General features: G+C 36.1%; 1 protein-coding gene and 1 long non-coding RNA gene across 8 annotated transcripts in view; one reads left to right on the forward strand and one right to left on the reverse strand.

The window, feature by feature from the left end:
- AFF3 (AF4/FMR2 family member 3) overlaps positions 1 to 18,848 on the forward strand; it is a 571,747-nt gene that overhangs the window by 397,125 nt on the left and 155,774 nt on the right. The gene's annotated exons all lie outside the window — the stretch shown is intronic.
- Positions 14,651 to 18,848, reverse strand: part of LOC123384427 — a 31,958-nt gene continuing 27,760 nt past the window's right edge. The window contains exon 2 of the long non-coding RNA XR_006595488.1: positions 14,651 to 14,835. This is a non-coding gene — a long non-coding RNA (uncharacterized LOC123384427). The remainder of the gene's footprint in view (positions 14,836 to 18,848) is intronic.

Here is an 18,848-nt window from a genome sequence, read left to right on the forward strand (position 1 = left end):
TTTCTTATGCTTTAGCACAGTAAGAGTAATCTTAAAAATGTAAATACTCCTCCTGATAAAATAAAATGTAGTAAGATTTCAGGGTGTGTGTCATTGGGGAGAAAGGAGACAAACCCTTTAGAATCTGGCTGGAGATTTTCAGCCCTGTCCTAAATAACTGTGTGACTTTTCATGTATACTGGGAGGTATTCTGTTGTACACACGATGAAGTACCAATGTCATTTTAAAAGCCTGCCATCTCCAACCTCACTTTGGAATTGTGTGAAAAATACGATGATGAATATCTCTGGAATCTCAAATTTGTCATGTTTTTGAATTTACAAACGCAATTTTAAAAACATAAGAAAAGGCACTTAGAAAGCATGTGTTCCTCACTCTCTATTTTTTGTCTTTTTCCTCTCAGTACTCAAAGAATCCAAATGTATTTTTAATGATTAATTTGATACCAACTTTATTTCCTAAAGTTTAAATAAAATAATTCACGAGCTAGCAAATTACTTTAGCTTCACAGGAATCAGTCACAGGTTGGCTCCTTAAGAATCTTTATTTTTATTACTCTGAGGGGCAAGATAAGTTTTCTTATTATGAGACAGCTTTGTGAATTTATCTATGTGTGAGCCAGTGCTCATATTGCTCAGCATCTAAAATGCTATTCATTAGATACCACACCTCGTGATACAATATTATTGAATGTCTTATTTTGTCCAAGATCTGTTTCTCGTTCTAGGAAGATCCTTTGGTGTGTATCAGAGGGCTATATATTTCACAAAGGATATAATTACGTTTGTCTTTTTTAAAATATTGTCCTAAAAATTCTAAATAGTTCTACTGTCATGATTTCCGATGATATAATGAATGTGACTAGTCTTAAGTGGTTCAAATAGTACTAATTTTTAAATTTTTGTGCTGCAAAATATAATGGGAAAAGGGTTTTAATGCCATCTGGAGGCATTCTAGAGAACTGAAAAGGGTAGAATCATTTCAAAATTTGGTTCTTTTGAGTAACATTTGAAACTGGATAAGAATCAATATACTAGACTATAAGCTGTTTGGGAATAAGTTCTATAATTTTATAAAAATGCGTATTATTGTAGAAACAACAATTTTTCAAATTCTCATTAACAAAATAATTTTAAAAACAAAGGAACATATAAAGTATGTTGAAGAACTGCCAACATCCCACATTTAATTTTACAAATTTTAAAATCACATTTAATACACATCCTAGTTTTGTTAATGCAGTTTGATGTGCCATTAGTTCCTCTTCTCTTATGCTTTCTAAAAAGCCTATTCTCTAAAAAAAAATTGGTTTCCTTATGTTAGTTCCTTATTAAAATAAATATGTTGTTTGAGGAATTCTTTTAAACCCTCTGGAGATACCAGAATGGTAAAAACTTGAAGTATCATCCCACATTCATCATCTACCTCACATCTGCCTCTTGAACTAGAAGTAGCAAAATAAAGTCTTAGGTTGAAAGAGTTTTTCTTTAAAAAGTGGAGAATTCTGAACTTGAACCCTCTAACTAGTTCTCTCATAATTTGGCAAGAGGAAGAACATATTATGAACAAAGAGCAATGACTCAGGATGCCTGAGATTTATGTAGCATTTTATATTTTCTGTGCAGTACCTTATTTGAGCTTTACTTAGGTAGACGGGTAGGGCAGGAGCAATATCCTTATTTTATAATACAAGGAATCTAGGATCAGGAAAGTCATTTGAATTAAGTTAAAAAAATTAAGACACAGATCAGTTATTTTGCTTTTTTGCCCATTTACCAAACTGAGGGGTGAGTAGATCAAAGGAGACAAAGGAAAGCCTTGAGTCAGAATCAAGTTGAAAAACTGTGATCAGGTTATTTGTTAAATGGTAAGTGTATTAGTTTGCTAAGGCTGCCATAACACAGTACCGCAAACTGGACTCCTTAAACAACAGAAATTTGTTGTCTCATAGTTCTGCAGGCTGGAAGTCTAAGATCAGTCAGTAGGATTGGTTTCTTCTGTGAAGGAGGGATCTGCTGTCCCAGCCTTTGTTTTACAGATGGCCATATTCCCCCTGTGTTTCTTCACATAATCTTCCTTCTGTGTATGTCTCTGATCCAAATTTCTCCTTTTTATAAAAATACCAGTTATATTGGATTAGGGCCCACCCTAATGGTTTTGTGTTTACTTTATTACCCCTATAAAGACCCTGTCTCCATATAAGGTTACACTATGAAGTATTGGAGTCCAGGACTTCAACATAAGAATTTTGTGGGGAAACAGTCCAACCCATAACATTAAGGCTCAGAACAACCAGAAGGATACAGAAGTCAGGTCAGGAGAATGGGGAATGTATAGATGCCAGGATATTAAGTAAGGTGTAAGAACCCAAGTAAAACAGACCAGCAGTGATGAGTTCCTTTGTTGCTGAAGGGGTGAAGAAGCAAAGCAAAGTGTAGATAACATACACACAAAAACATGGGGAAAGATACCTCTTTAACATCCGTGGTTTAATGGGACAAACTCAGCTTCAGTAATGCTTATACATTCATCTGTCTGTATAATTCAGTGACCCTGTAATGAAGCTATTATATGAGTTTAAATTATAGCATTTAATTGGGAGTGTCCCCACAGCGAGCTCATTTCCTAAGGAAGCATCTTTCCTCCTCAGCCTCTTTTAAAGCAAGAGATCAGCATTATTTACAATGGCCAAGACATGGAAACAAACCAAGTGATCACTAATGGATGAACTGATAAAGAAAATGTGATGTACATACACACACACACACATATACACACACAATAGAATATTATTTGACCATAAAAAGTGAAGGAAATCTTGCCATTTTCAACAACAGGGATGGACCTTGAAGGCATTACGCTAAGCGAAATAAGTCAGACAAAGACAAACCCCATATGATCTCAGTATATATGCAGAATCCTAAAAAAAAAAAAAAAAAAAAAAAAAAAAAAAAAAAAAACAAAAACAAAAACAAAAACAAAAACAAAAAAACAGATTTGTGGTTGCCAGAGATAGGAACCAGGGGAGTGAGGGATGAGCAAAATAGGGGAAGGTGGTTAAAACATACAAATTTCCAGTTGTAAAATAAGTCCTGGGGATACAATGTACACCTTGACGACTATAGTGGATAGTACTCTATTGTATATTTGAAAGTTGCTAAAAGAATAGTTCTTAGAAGTTCTCAAACCAAGAAAAAAAATTATAACTATGTGTGGTTGTGGATGTTAACTAGATATTGTAGTAATCATTTCACAGTATATACATATAGTTGACCCCTGAACAACATAGGTTTGTAATGCACAGATCTGCTTATATGTGGGGGTTTGTTCAATAAATACAGTACTGTAAATGTAATTTTTCTTCCTTATGACTTTCCCAATGACATTTTCTTTTTTCTAGCTTACTTTATTGTACCAATACAGTATATAAATCATATAACATACAATATATGTGTTACTTGACTGTTTATGCTATCAGTAAGGCTTCCAATCACCAGTACACTATTAGTTAAGTTTTGGGGGAGTCAAAAGTTATACATGGATTTTTGACTGCCTGTGTGTTGGGGCATCAACCACATTTTTCAAGGGTCAACGGTATGTCAAATCATTATGCTGTACACCTTAAACTAATACATGAATGAATAAAAGCAGGAGATTAATCATAAGTTTTAGATAGTCATTGCTTGGTAGGACAGAATAGTCTGGATAATACATGAGGATTCCCTCAGGATGTATTATTTAATGATCCTATGAGTATTCATAAAGATGAAAGGTATAATTTATTCTTAACACACACACATCATAAGTTAAAATTTCTGTGAGAGAAATTTATGTCAATAAATTATGTCAATAATTGGGGCGCCTTGGTGGCTCAGTTAGTTAAGCATTTGACTTTGGCTCAGATCATGATCTCACAGTTGGTGGGTTTGAGCCCCGTGTCAGGCTCTGTGTTGACAGCTCAGAGCCTGGAGCCTGCTTCAGATTCTGTTTCCCTCTCTGCCCCTCCCCTGCTCATGCTCTGTCTCTGTCTCTCTCTCAAAAATGAATAAACACTTTAAAATTTTAAGTTATATCAGTAATGGAAGAGATTATATTGGATTACCTCTCCTGTGGATAACTGTTATAAACTCTGGACAAAATATTTTTTCAACTATTTGAAGGTATTATTATATGCTGACTAAAAGAAGGCAGATAATGTTGGAAATTTGTTCCTTGAAAGAAGGAAATTGGACTGAGTGAATTGAACTGGGTGAGATCTGCATTTATACAGCTTCTCCCTGAGGGTTCTTTCAATCCACAAAGAGCAACTAGAATTCAAGGAGAAAGCCACAGTCATATTTGCTTGAAGTGTCCGAAAATGGAGTTCAGGGCTGCCAGAGTAGATGGGCTTTAAGGGAGGAATTTCCAAAAAGCAAAGAACCATATAAAATAGAGCTTCACTTCTTTATATAAATTCCTCTCAATCCTTGAATGACCCCTAAACTGCATACATGTGGGGGAGATGCCAGTGAGCCCAGTGGAAAACAATAACTAGAAAGCTGAAAAACTGAGCAGAGATTTCAACTGCTGCCTAATGCCTACAACTACTGCCTGTAGAATTTGGAATTTGAATCCCATCCAATTATAAGAGCTTGGTAAATACCTTGAGGTTTTTTCAAAACCTCAGAGGGGCTATGCCTTAATAAAGGACTAATCCTAAAACTAAAGACAAAACCAAAATGTCTTATAACAAAATGTAACACTAAGTACCCACAAGTTTCAGGCGATCAGCTAAGAATTTGAGAGAACAAAAAAAGTCTACGTTATTTAAAGGAAGAAAACAGACTCTAAAATCTCTATAATATATCATGACAACGTTCATTAACCAAAAATTAAAGGATATGTGAAGAAATAGGAAAATGTGATCCATAATCAAGAGAAAATGTTGTCTGTCATAGACCTTGAGATGACCTAGATGTTGGAATTTTCAGATAAGAACTTTCAAGCATCTATTATAATATGTTCAAGGACATAAAGGAGAAAAACATTTTCATAATGACTGAAAGAAGGGAAATGGAAGCAATAAAGAAAGACCAAATGAAAATTCTGGAACTGAAAAGAACAATATTTGAAATGAAAATTTCACTAGATAGCCAATAAGAATTATCCAGTATGAAAAACAATGAGAACAAAGATTTAAAAGCAATGAACAGAGCCTCAATGCATTATGGGACAATATCAGGTAGTCTAATATACGTGTACTTGGAGTCCCAGAAGGAAAGGGCAGAGAAAAGAGATCAGGAAAATATATGAAAAAATAATAACTGAATGCTTCCTAAACTGGGTAAAAAAATTAACTTACAAATACAGCAAGTTCAGCTAACCCTAAGAAGGATAAATACACATAAAACCACATCTTGAAACATAATCATACAATTCCTAAAAGCTAAAGATGAAGAGAAACTCTTGAAAGTTGCCAAGGAAAAATGACATATTATGTGCAGGGAAACAGTGTATAACTAACTGAAGGATTCCCATTAGAAACTTCAGAGGCTAGAATATAGGGCAAAAACATCTTTAAATGCCGAAAAAGAAAACCAAAAAGATAAATAACTGTCAAGCCATAATTCTAAATCTAGCAAAAATATCCTTCAAAACAGAAGGTGAAATAAAGACTCTTGGATGCACAAATTCAGAGAGGAATTCATTCCATTAGGCCTGTGCCACAAATGATGAAGGAAATTTGTCAGGCTGAGAGGTAATAAAATCAGATGGAAACTCAAACCTATAAGAAGGAAGTATATACAGGAGAAAATAAATATATATGTAAATATAAAAGATTATTTAATGTAAAAAAAATACTGTTTTGTGGGAGTTATGATGTATAGTTGACTGTTGAACAATGCAGGGGTTGGGGCACTAACCCCTCATGCACCAAAAATCCACATATAACTTTTGATTCCCCAGACTTAAGTACTAATACCTGCTGTTGACTGCAAGTCTTACAGATGACATAGTTAACACATATTTTTATCTGTGTAATATACTGTATTCTTACAATAAAGTTAGCTAGAGAAAAAATTATTGTTAGAAAAATCATAAAGAAGAGAAAATATATTTACAGTATTTATTTTAAAAATCTCATATAAGTGGCTCTGTTCAGTTCAAACCCTTGTTGCTCAAGGGTCAACTGTATATAGATGTAAAATAAATGACAAAAATCACACAAAGAATAAGAAAGTACTAATGGAATTGCATGACTACAAGATTCTTACATTTTATGTGAATTAGTGTAATATTATATCTAAGTTTGGTGATAAGGATGCATAGTATAATACCTATAAAAAACACTAAAAACAAATACTTCCAAAAAAGCATAGCTAACATTAAGTCATTGGAGGAATTTTTTAAAAATACCAAAATCTTTGGTTAATACAATATATGAGAGGAAAGAAAGAATGGAAAGAAAAAACAGAAGGTGTCAATATAAAAGAAATAGGAAAATAGTAAACCTAATCCCAGCTGTATCAATTAATTGCATTAAATGTAAAATAGACTAAAAACTCCAGTTAAAGGGCAAAGACTGTCAAACTGGCATAAAATCAAGGCTTTCTGCTGTCTCTGAGATACACAATTTAAATCTAAAAACACAATTCGTTTGGGATGCCTGGGTGGTTCAGTCAGTTGAGCATCTGACTGTTGATTTTGGCTCAGGTCATGATCCCAGGGTAATGGGATTGAGCCCCACATCAGGCTCCGCATTGAGCATGGAGCCTGCCTAAGATTCTCTCTCTCTCTTCCTCTGCCTCTCTCTCTCTCTCTCTCTCAAAACAAAACACAAATAGTTTGAAGCCAGATGATGGAAAAGATAGATTATATCAACAGTAAGCATAAGATAGCCAGTGCGACACCATTAATATTGCCAAGTAGACCTTCAGACAGAATTTTATAGGACATGTAAAGGACATTTCATCATGCTAAAAAGGTCAGTTAACAAGAAAACATAACAATCATAACTATGTATGTATTTACTAACAGATCTTTAAAGTATATACAATAATAGTTATAGGTTTTTAACATCCCTTTCTTCAGTAATCAGAAAAATTAAACAAAATATTAGCAAATATATAGAATATTTGGGCATATTAACCACTTTGACCTAATTGACATTTATAGAATACTACACCCAACAAGTGCAAGTTACAGAATCTTATCAAGTACACACAAAGCACTCACCAAGACAGACCTTATTGAGAGCAATAAAAGAAATACCAATAAATTCCATAGGATTAGAATCTTAGAGTATGTTTTATGATCACAGTATGAAACGGCAAAGAAATAATCTAGGTATTTGAGAGTTAAATAATATTTCTAAAAGTCTTTGAGTTAAAGAATAAATCATAAGGGAAATTAGAAAGTAATTTTAACTGAATGAAAATGAAAGTACAATTTATGAAAATTATAGGATTCACTAAAACAATAAACACACCAAAAAAGTTCACAGCTTCACATGCTTATATTTTTAAAAGAACAGCGTTGAACATCAATAACTTATGTTTCCACTTTCAGGAGCTAGAAAAAGAAGCATAAATTAAACCCAAGATAATTGTAAAGGTGTGCATAATAAATAGGAATAGAAGTTAACAAATAATAGAAAATTAATGAAGCCAAAATTGAGTTCTTTTAAAAGATTAATAAAATTAACAAACACTAATGATAATAATTAAGAAAAAAAGAGTGAAAACACAAATTACCAACATCAGCAATGAGAAGAAGGGACATGAACACATATCCTGTAGAAATCTTAACAATAGTAACAATATTCTGAACTATTTCTAGCCAATCGATTTGACAGTTTAGATGAAATAGTCAATTTCCTTAGCCACTCTGTAGAACAGTATGGAAATCCCTCAAAACACTAAAAACAGAACTACCCTATGATCCAGCAATTGCACTATTAGATATTTATTCAAAGTATACAAAAATATACATCTGAAGGGGCACATCACCCCAATGTTTATAGTAGTATTATCAACAATAGCCAAATTATGGAGCGAGTCCAAGTGTCCATCAACTGATAAATGGATAAAGATTGGTATGTATATACAATGGAATATTACTCAGCCATCAAGAAAGAAATCTTGCCATTTGCAACAATGTGAATGGAGCTAGACTGTATTATGTTAAGCAAAATAACAAAGAAGGACAAATACCATACGATTTCACTCATGTGGAATTTAAGAAACAAAACAGATGAACATATGAAAAATGGGGAAGAGAAGAGGGAAATAAATCACAAGAGACTCTTAATGATAGAGAACAAACTGTGGGTTGACGGAGGGAAGTGGGTGGGGATGGGTTAGATGGGTGATGGGTACTAAGGATAGCACTTGTGATTAGCACTGGGTGTTGTATGTAAGTGATGAATCACTGAATTCTACTCCTGAAACCAATATTGTACCATATGTTAACTAAAATTTAAATTAAAAAAAAAAGAAATAGTCCTTTTCCTTGAAAATACACAATACCATAGCTGCCACAAGAAGATTTAGAAAATCTGATTGCCACTATGACTAATTTAAAAATTGAATTCATAATGAAAACTTTTCCACAAAGCAGACTCCTCCAGGGCTAGATCGTTTCATAGGTAAATTCTCTCAAAACTTTAAATGATGCCAATGAAATACCAACAAATAAACTGCCAGTCTTACAGAAACTCCTTCAGAAGGTAGGGGAAGAAAAACTACACAGTTATTATATAAAGCCAGTATAACCCTGATACCAACATCTGACATAAACCTTATAAGAAAAGAAAATAATAATCCAGTATCCCTCATAAACATTCCAAAATTCCTTATAAAATATTAGCATGTATAATCCAGTGATATATGAGAAAATATGATTAACTATGACTAAGTGGGTCATAGTTAAGTGGGGTTTATCACAGGCATGCATGGTTGGTTTAACAGAAAAATTAATTAATGTATTTTACCATATCAATAGAATAAAGGAGAAAAATCATCTATGATCCTCTAAATAGACGGAGATAAACCATTTGGCATAATTAACACCCACTTATGATTTTTTTAATCTCAGCAAACTAGGACTGGAAGGGAACTTAATCTAATAAAGGGCATATACAATAAAAAAAAACCTACCACTATCATATTTAATGATGAAACACCAAACACTTTCCTCCTAAGATCAGAAACATAGCAATGATGTCTGTGCTTATCACCTCTATTCAACATTGTACTGGAAGTTCTAGTCAGTGCAATAAGGCAAGAAAAGGAAATAACAGACATAAAGATTGAAAAGAATGATTGTTGATACAGAAAATCCTCAGAAATCTAATAAACAACTAATAAAATCAATGAACGAATTTGGCAAGGTCAGTATACAAAACTCAGTTGTGTTTTTACTTATTAGCAGTAAGCAATTAGAAAATGAAATTTTAAAAGGAATTTCATTTACAATGACAAAATAAATCATAAATTTAGCAAAAGACATGAGGCCTGTACACTGAAAACTATAAAACATCGATGAGGGAAATTTAAGACCTAAATAAATGGACAGATGTTCATGAATTGGAAGCTTTGATTATGTTAACATGTCAGTTCTTTTCATATTGTTCTATAGATTCAGCACAATCTTGATCAAAAGGCTAGCAGGACACTTTTCTAGAAAATGACAAGTTGACTCTAAATTTTTATAAAAAAGCAAAGGACCTAAGTAGCCAAAACCGTCTTGAAGAACAAGGTTGAAGGCCTTATAGTCCGTGATTTCACGACTTAAAAGCTGAAGTAATTTAATGTAATGTGGCATTGACATGAGGACAGACAAATCAATAGAGCAAAATACAGTCTCAAGTAGACCCATACCTATATGGTCTATTGATTTTTTACAGAATCACCAAGCAGTTTAGTGGGAAAAGCCAAATACTTTCAACAAATACTATTGGAACAACTGCTGGGGAAAAAATATGAATCTCACACCATATAAAATTGAGATGGATCATAAACTTCAATATAAAGGCTGAAGCTATAAAGCTTCTAGAGCAAAACATAGGAGAGTATCTTCACATGCTGGGATAAGCAAAGATGTCTCACAGAGGTCACAAAAAACATATGATATAAAAGAAAATCCTGATGAACTGGACTTCATCAAAATTAAAAACATATTCTCATCAAAATGACAAGGCAAGGCACAAACTGGGAGAATATATTTGCAATACATATATCTGACAAATAATTTGTATCCAGAATATGTAAGGAACTCCAACAATTCAATAACAAAATGATAAGGAAACAGATGTTTTAAATGGGCAACCTCCTCGAACAGACAAAAGAAGATACACAGATGGCTAATAAGCAGCTAAAAGATGCATTTCATTTTAATGACTTAAAAGATGTCATTTCAATAACACTCATCTTCAGGGAAATACAAATTAAAGCCACAATGAGATACCACTACACAACTGCTAGAATGGCTAAAATTTAAAAGACTGATAACACCAAATAGTGGCAAAGATATGGAGCAGTTGGAAGTTGCATGCATTGCTGGTGGAAAAGTAAAATGGCATAATCATTTTTGAAAACCATGTGGCTATTTCTTATACACATTTATTGCATGACCCAGCAATTAAACACATACTTATTGTATGACCCAGCAATTCTATTTGTAGGCACTCATGCAGGAAAAATGGAAAACATGTATTCTTTAAAATATTTGTACATTTTAGTGGCTTTATTCATGGTAGTCAAAAACTGGAAACAACCCCAATATCCATCAGCTGGTGAATGGATAAATAATTGTGGTATATTCACACAATTAAGTGCTTCTAATCAAAAGTCAACAAATTTCCCGACTGGATCTGTAGATTCAATGTAATCCCAATCAAAATTGTAGCAAGTTATTTTGTGGGTATCAACAAACTGATCCTAATGTTCATATGGAGAAGTAGAAGACCCAGAAGAGCCAATGCAGGAGGAGAAGAACAAAGTTGGAGGACTGAAACTGCCCACTCCCAGACTTACTATAAAGCTACAGTAATCAAGACAGTGTGGTATTGGCAAAAGAAGAGAGAAATAGATCAATGGAACAACATAGACCCACATAAATATAGTCAACTGATCTTTGACAAAGGAGCAAAGACAGTACAATGGAGCAAAGTCTTTTCAACAAATGGTGCTGGAACAGCTGGATATCCACATAGAAAAAAGTGAATCTAGACAGCCCCTCACAAAAATTAACTCTAAATGGGTTACAGACCTAAATATAAACCACAAAACTATAAAACTCCTAGAAGGTAATATAGGAGAAAACCTAGATGACCTTGGGTATGGTGACAATTTTTTTTAGATACACCACCAAAGGCACAATCCATTAAAACAATAATTGATAAACTGGACTTCATTGAAATTAAAAATGCCTGGTCCCTGAAAAACTATGAAAAGAATGAGAAGATGAGAATAAGAAGACAAGTCAATGTCAAGTGGATAAGACTGGGAGAAAATGCTTATAAAAGACACATCTGATAAAGGACTGGTACCCAAAATATATAAAGAATTTTTAAAACTCAACAATAAGAAAACAACCCAATTTAAAAATGGGCCAGGGATGCCTGGGTGGCTCAGTCGTTTGAATGTCTGACTCTTGATGTCAGCTCAGGTCATGATCTTACAGTTGTGAGATCAACCATGTCAGGCTTCAGGCTGAGTATGGAGCCTGCTTGGGATTCTCTCTCTCTTTGTGTCTGCCTCTCTCTCTCTGAAAATAAGTAAATAAATATTTTTTAAATGGGACATAAAAAGATGAAAGATGAAAACATGCTCTTACACCATATGTCATCAGGGAAATACAAATTAAAACAATGAGATACCACTATTAGAATAGCCCAAACCCAGAACACTAACCAGACCAGATGCTGTTAGGGATATGGAGTAATAAGAACTCTCATTCTTTGCTGGTGGTTGTTAGGAGGGGCTGGGGAATGACTGGAAGGGGTCATGATGAAACTTCTGAAGTAATGGAAAGGTTCTGTATCTTAATTTGGGCTGTGTAACAAGGATATACAGTTATCAAAACTCCAATGAACTTTACACTTAAGTTCTGTGCATTTCACTGTCTATAAATTTTACCCCAATTATTAAACAAATAGCAAAATTAATTTTACAGAAAGGATGAATTTGTGTGACAGCTTTTCTACCTGATGATAGTAATAATTGACTTATTTTGAGCTTTTACCTTAACCAGATACTCGTCTTAACACTTTACATGTTTTATCGCCTCTAATTTTTAGCAAAAATCCAATAACACCCTCTTTAGGCAAATTGAGGTTTCTGCTTTATATAGCATAAAGTGGCAAAGCCAGGATTTAAACCCAAGATTCAGACCCTATAAGCCAAGCTCCTAACCATTGTCCCATTCTGCTGCTGTCTGAGAGCTCTTCTGAAGTTTCTCTGGAGACAATAACCAAGCCAGGAAGAGCAAGCAATTAAGGTAGTGCCTACAGAGGAAGAGTAGACTGAGACCCTGCCAGATTGTCATCTCTACTAGAAAAGTTCTAGGAATCACAAGCAAGGGGAGATTCCCAAGATATTATGAAGGCCACAGTTTGGCAGGGTCACTGTGCTTGCTTAATCCAGAGTTGCCAACCCCTGACAAATATACTCTCAAATGAGAGGCCAATAGCATAGGCTTGTAAAAGAATCCTTAGACAGGACCCTTCTACATTTGTAGATGACCCTCATTGGACAAAGCATCTATAATGTTAAAGACTACATGAAGATTTGAAATTACCTTTATAAATTAAAGAAATGGGATCAAATACTAAGTCTTCACCTCCTAGGAGAAAAAAAATAAACAAATGAAGCAGAAAGAGAATGAATGGCCCATCAGGTGTGCACATGGTACAGTAAAAGACTTGGAAATTATTATCTTGAATTAGAGTGACTCATGCAATGTTCTTTCTCCAAAGTTAGTGCAGTAGTTGAAGTTAATATATAGAAAGTGCCAATTACCTAGTAAGCATCCAATAAACAGCTATTACTGCAATCATTACAGGATTCATGACTTTAAAAATATGGAAAACAACCCTGTCTCAGCAGGTGGTAATGATCAGGGCTCAGTTAGAATTTTAATCTTTCCTTTAAAAAGGTGGGGGGGGGGACTAAGAAAGGGTTAAGGGTGATTTAAAAAAAGTTTCAAAAGGTCTTCTAATGGAGCTGAGGTGGTGCAGTCTACTTCTAATGGAGCTGAGGTGGTGCATCTATTCCAGAGATGTTAACCAGAATGAGCTCTTCTCCAAAGCCTTTGGATAATAGGACCATATGCAAGGAGTGCATGACTTTACCTCTCCCCTGTGAAGAATGTATGGCCTGAAGGAGGCTAAAGAAATCACCACTGACTTCTGTTTTTAAATGTTTTGGGAGATGTGACTGTTATTGATTGGTAGAACAAAGTGGTCCTAGATGATGTCCAATATCCTTTCCAGGTATATAATGTCCAACACTGTGAGTCATTCATAAAGATGAAAGGTAAAATATGCTCATATCAATAAAAAATATTTGCCTTTGTCAGTTCAGGTTGCTATAACAAACTACCATAGACTGGGTGATTTATAAACAATGGAAATTTAATTCTCACCATTCTGGAGGCCAGGATCAAGGTGCTGGCAGATCCAGCATGTGGTGAGGGCCCACTTCCTGGTTTGCAGATGGCCATCTTCTTGCTGTGTCCTCACATGGGGGAGAGCAGAGAGATAGAGGAAGCAAGATTTGTTATATTCCTTCTTATGAGGGCATAAATTCTAATTACCTCCCAAAGGCCCTCCTAATACCATCACTTGGGGGTTAGAATTTCAACATACAAATTTTGGAGGGACATAAACTGTCCATGACCATATTCATTAAAAATTTCTTAAATTTGGAGGAAAATATGCAGAGAAACAATTATATGCCAAACACAAGGAAATCTATCATTATACATGTGCATTTAATAATAAGGTTATACAAACCGATCGCTATAATAGGTTCTGGAAGTTGAGAGATCAAAGTTGATTTGAGAACTGTTACTGATAGATGGGGTTTTGGGGGGGATGTGTGTGTGTGTGTGTGTGTGTGTGTGTGTGTGTGTGTGTGTTTAAGAGAAGTTTGAAACCTTCCTGATATTTATTTTGGCCATAGCAATCCATGTCCAAAATAATGAACTGTGACTGTTCTTTTAGTCTATGGGGTGTCTGTCCCCAGAGACTTCCTTTCTGTATCTGTTTAAGTAATTTGCCAGGATTCTGTCTGCTGAGAAAATGAGAAACCTAGTGTACAGCCTTTGCTAGAAAAAAATTGGCCAGATTGTGTTTCTTCAAGTCTCAAACACTAAGAATAAAAAATATAATAGGAAGAACCTTCAAGGTTCCTTGGGTGCCCTCATTATGTAGATGATCACACTAGGCTAAAGGCCTTCACAAGGTATGGTTTATTCAATAAAGAAGGAAAACCTTGACCCAACACTCAGATACCAAGAAGTCCGAAGCTGGAAAGCCTTGTTAAAGGAGAAGAGATGTGTATATAAATTTTACCTGAGGGAGAAGCTAGACATTGCTGTCATATTCATTGTATTCTCAGATTAAAACTCCAAATGAACCCAAGAATGCAAGTTGGAAATTATGCCATCACAGAACAAGATTGCAAACTTTATTTTTTATGTTCTTACACCAGACTGGAAGGCCTCTGGTCCCAGATGTCACAAAAGAGAATTCTTCAGAACAACTAGAGAATGTGTTCCCTGACCCCTGCTTGGTTCCCCAGAGATTCACGCTTTCTCTTTCTTTTACGTTCAGGTCCCATCCAAATGCACCTGTGATAAAATACACATAACATAAAATTTACCATCTTAACCATTTTTAAGTGTACAATTTAGTAGCATTAAGTGTATTCACATCATTGTTTGACTGTCACCACCATCTATCCACAGAGCTCTTTTGATCTTCCCAAATGGAAGCTCTGCTGATACACTGAATTGATAAATTGCCATAGCCAGTAACTCCCATTTCTCCCTCCCCTGGTCCCTGGCAATCACCACTCCACTTTCTGTTTCTATAAATGTGACTACTCTAGAGATCTCATATAAGTAGAATCATATAGTATTTGTCCTTTTGTGTCTGTTTTTTTTCACTTAGCATGTCTTCAAGTTTCATCCAGATTGTAGCCTGTGTCAGACTTTCCTTCCTTTTTAAGAAGGAATTTCGGGGCGCCTGGGTGGCGCAGTCGGTAAAGCGTCCGACTTCAGCCAGGTCACGATCTCGCGGTCCGGGAGTTCGAGCCCCGCGTCGGGCTCTGGGCTGATGGCTCAGAGCCTGGAGCCTGTTTCCGATTCTGTGTCTCCCTCTCTCTCTGCCCCTCCCCTGTTCATGCTCTGTCTCTCTCTGTCCCAAAAATAAATAAACGTTGGAAAAAAAAAAAAAAAGGAATTTCTTTCCTTTTCATGCCTGATATTCCACTGTGTGTGTGTGTGTGTGTGTGTGTGTGTGTATAAAATGAAATAATATATAATATTCCGTGGTGTGTATATACATAATGAAGTAATATTCCATGGTATGTATATACATAATGAAGTAATATTCCATGGTGTGTATATATATTTTGTGTTTCCATTCATCCATCAGTGGACACCTAGGTTGCTTCTGCTTTTTAGCTGTTGTGAATAATGCCAATTATGAAGAGGAGTATACAAATACTGCTTCAGATTCCTGCTTTTGATTATTTGGGGTGTGTACTCACTTCGTACTTTTTGAACATAACCTACACAGTCAGAAGTACATTTTACATCATATCCTATGAAAGTGTATATACTGAAAGAAAGATATCACAAAACATTACCCATGACTACTCTGACATCTTCAATTCTTATTTAATATTTTAAAGTACAAGTCAAACCACACAAATTCACCTTTGTCAGCCAACGCTCATAACACAATATAGGTTACCGACCAACTAATGAGATAGTCTGTGCCCAAGGAGTGAGGAAGGAGAAGGAAGTAACATACACTGGCCCTGCCATATTTCTAGCCCCTGCTCAGTCACCTTATGTAAACAGCCTCCACAGACTTCCCCATCGCCTCGAAAGGGAGTCCTTCCTTCCTCATTTTACAGATGAGGAAACTGAGACTGAAAGACTGTAAGAGGCCATCCAAAGATTTATATCCATTGAGTCTTCCCACTCAGCTCTGCTGCAGGCTTTCTCTCTGACCCCACTACCAGAATGTGACTAGTTTATACCCTGCAGTATTCCCCTCAGACAACCTGTAAGCATTCCCAGAGGGCCAAGGAAAGCTTGAACTCAAAGGCCTGACAACTCAGAAAATGTTAGGACCCGTTCATAGGCTCAAGAGGGTAGATAGTTGGAGTGTACAATATGTGAGAAGGGAAAGTTTTTCAGTGACCCCTGATCAGATCATATAAGCAACTGCTTCCTTCACTTAATAATTAAGGTGAATGCAGTTTCTGGAAGTGAGTTTGGCACCTCTGCAATGAGTTCTTACAGTCCACAGAACGTTAATTAATAAACTTTAGGTACTCTGTATTCACTGTGGTACTCTGTATTCACTGTGGTGTTAGCAGATGGCATCGTTTTTCTGAGGAGTTACTTGGGCCATGGGGGAGTGTGGTAAATCAATAAATATTACCATATGTATTGATTGCAGTGGGTAATCAATAAATATTGCCTGGTATTAACAGACTGATTATGCTTCCTCCAAATGTTTTCTTTTATAGAGCTTCTGCATACTCTTATGCTGAAATTTTGCCCAGCCTCTAGAACATAATACTTACGCGATACAAAATTGTTAGTATGCATCAGTGAATGAATGCAGAGTAACTCAAAGGATGGTTGGAATACATTTGCTGTGCATTTTCTGTATCTTCGTTCAGAAATACCACTAGTGAGATTTGTTCTTTCTCTTCTACAGATTTTAATCAGGATGTAAACCTCCAAAATGCAGAGCTTACATATTTACAAACTGAATTCTCCCTCCCCACACCACTGCCCCCAGATTGCAGATTCTCTTTGCCTCTAATGCTGATCCCTTCCCAGGCAGCCTGGTACCATTATGATACTTTCCAAGCATCAAATGCCTATTTTGTGCCAGACACTTTACTGGACATGTTGTCTTAATTCTAAAGTAATCCGATGAAGTGTATTATTACATTATTACATCCTATATTATAAAACAGAAAACCAAGGTCTGGGAGTTGGCGAGTTGGCTCAGGGAGGTTCTGCAGCTGGCAGTGGCCTAGATTTCAGCAGGGTCGGCCAGCTCCAGAAGCACTTGCAGGAACCACCTTCAGTTTGCGGCCTAGTGCAGAGGGCACATGAAGCAGAAGTGATTTTTAAGGGAGAAATCCTGTTTTCTGTATAGAGGGCTGGTATTTCCCTAAAAGCCCTCAATGTCTGCTCTCCCTCCATATCATCAAGAAGACTGTATCCCAAAGAGCTGGGGAGGAGGCCATGGGAGGAAGCCTGGCTGGTTCTACATGATGTGGAAAGGGTGGTGTTCCTGCACAAGTGATGGAGAGCTTGGAAACAGCAGAGGCTGGAGTCTGGAATTCATCTGACCATCCAAATAGCTGGCAGAAGTCAAAGGACGGATTCCCAGCCCCGGCCCACCTGCTCACCTCACAGGGCCTTCTGTTGGCAGAGTAGATTTTGCCAAAGCAACAGTCGCATGATCCTACCAAAGCATGTAAAATATTTAAGCCTCTGCCCTCAAGGTTCTACCACAGAGAATTCCACCCCCACTTCTAGCTTCTTAAATAGCTGAAATACACAAAGACACAGGAAATGCAGGGACAAAGGGCAGGTGACCAAACGTTCACATATATGCAGACACTCATCTTTCTATGTTAAAAAGGCCATTCCTGCTTTTAAAATGAAGACTTGGTGAGATTTAAAGCTTTAGAATAGTAAAGGTGTTGGTATATCATGATTGAGAGGTAACAAATACTGAATAGTGACTGTATTCCAGGCTGTTGTGCTAAATGCCTTATAAAAATAGGATAACTATATAATATCACAGTTACACAGGGAAGACATGTATAAACTGAAACATAGGATCACCCTATAGGTGAATCAACTCTGAATCTCCATAGCAACTCAAAAAAGTAGACAGTATTAGCTCTCTCTTTTTTTAAAGTTTACTTATTATTGTTTTTGAAAGTAAGAGAAATAATATTCCGTGGTGTGTATATACCTGCACGTGTGAGCAGGGGAGGGACAGAGAGAGAGGGGGACAGAGGATCCTAAGCGGGCTCTGTGCTGACAGCAGATAGCCAGACGTGGGGCTCAAACTCATGAACCATGAGATCATGACCTGAGCCCAAGTTAGACACTTAACCGACTGAGCCCCCCAGGTGCCCCAGAATCTTTTTATAGATAATTATAGAAAGTGAGTCTCAGGGAGCTCACACAGGTAGCGTGGCCAAGCCAGGACGTTACCCTAGAGGTGTCTGACTTGAAAGCAGTCTTTCTTTAACACTGCCTCCAACTGCAGACACCTGAGCTGCGTTGTAGCGTAGACCTAGCACTGCTGGACTCCATTCCTGGTTCAAAACACAAACAAATGAAGTTCAAAGTGACCAGATGGCAGGAAACCCAGTGACTGGGGACTGTTTCATTTGAAAGTCTGCTTAACACTAAAGCCTAGAAGATTGAGTTAGATTAATTGGCTTTTAGGAATGGAGGAAAAAGTGCTATTCATTTGCTTTTGGAGTTTGGGAGAGTAAAGAGAATAATAATCAGGATGAGACAAGAAAAGCAACCAATAGTTCGGTAGAACTGTTAACCATACAGCTTCACTTATTAAAACAATTAGA

Source organism: Felis catus, chromosome A3 (genome assembly GCF_018350175.1).
Source record: "Felis catus isolate Fca126 chromosome A3, F.catus_Fca126_mat1.0, whole genome shotgun sequence".
NCBI lineage: Eukaryota > Metazoa > Chordata > Mammalia > Carnivora > Felidae > Felis > Felis catus.